General features: G+C 37.5%; 1 non-coding gene across 1 annotated transcript; it reads right to left on the bottom strand.

Annotated features, from left to right (window-relative positions):
- Nucleotides 1-732: 732 nt before the first annotated feature.
- On the bottom strand, nucleotides 733-839 carry LOC112436966 (U6 spliceosomal RNA). Its single transcript, XR_003025629.1, has one exon. It is a non-coding gene; the product is annotated as a U6 spliceosomal RNA (small nuclear RNA).
- Between the last annotated feature and the right edge of the window lie 393 nt (nucleotides 840-1,232).

The raw sequence follows: 1,232 nt of genomic DNA, 5'->3' as shown, positions 1-1,232 counted from the left end.
CCAGTATTCATTCAGGAGCAGTTTGTTCAGTTTCCATGCAGTTTTGCGGTTTTGAGTGAGTTTCTTAATCCTGAGTTCTAATTTGATTGCACTGTGGTCTGAGAGACTGTTTGTTATGATTTCCCTTCTTTTGAATTTGCTTAGGAGTGTTTTATTTCCAATGCTGTGGTCGATTTTAGAGTAAGTGTTATGTGGTAAGAAGAATGTATATTCTGTTGATTTAGGGTGAAGAGGTCTATAGAAATCTATTAGGTTTATTTGGTCCAGAGCTTCATTCAAGTCTTCAATATCCTTGTTAATTTTCTGTCTCATTGATCTGCCTAATATTGACAGTGGGGTGTTAAAGTCTCCCACTATTATTGTGTGGGACTCTAAGTCTCTTTCTAGGTCTCTTAGAACTTGCTTTATGAATCTCAGTGTTCCCGTATTAGGTGCATATATATTGAAGGTAGTTAGCTCTTCTTGTTGCATTGATCCCTTTACCATTATGTAATGTCCCTTTTAGTCTTTTTGATCTTTGTTGGTTTAAATTCTTTTTCATCAGAGGCTAGGATTGCAACCCTATCTTTTTTTTTTCTTTCCATTTGCTCGGTAAATCTTCCTTCATCCTTTTATTTTGAGCCTATATGTGTCTTTGCATGTGCGATGGGTCTACTGAATACAGCACACCAATGGGTGTTGACTCTTTATCCAATTTGCCAGACTGTGCCTTTTAATTGCAGCATTTGGTCCATTTAGATTTAAGATTAATATTGTATGAGTGTCATCCTTGTGCAGGGGCCGTGCTATTCTCCTCTGTATCATTCCAATTTTAGTATATGTGCTGCTGAAGCGAGCCCTAAGGTTAATATTGTTATGCGTAAATTTGATCCTGTGTTATGATGGTATCCGGTTATTTTGCTGATTAGTTGATGCAGTTTCTTCATAGTGTCAGTGGTCTTTATATTTTAGTTTCTTTGTGCAGTGGCTGGTACCGGTTTTTCCTTTCCATATTTAGTGCTTCCTTCAGGAACTCTTGTATGGAAGGCCTGGTGGTGACAAAATCCCTTAGCATTTGCTTTTCTGTAAAGAATTTTATTTCTCCTTCACTTATCAAGATTATTTTGGCTGGATATAAAATTCTAGGTTGAAAATTCTTTCCTTTAAGAATGTTGAATATTGGCCCCCACTCTCTTCTGGCTTGTAGTGTTTCTGCAGAGAGATCTGCTGTTAGTCTGGCGGGCTTCCTTTTG

The sequence above is a fragment of the Pan paniscus genome, chromosome 14 (assembly GCF_029289425.2).
Source record: "Pan paniscus chromosome 14, NHGRI_mPanPan1-v2.0_pri, whole genome shotgun sequence".
Classification (NCBI taxonomy): domain Eukaryota; kingdom Metazoa; phylum Chordata; class Mammalia; order Primates; family Hominidae; genus Pan; species Pan paniscus.
The sequence above is the reverse complement of the archived record's forward strand: the minus strand, read 5'-3'. Positions and strand labels throughout refer to the sequence as shown.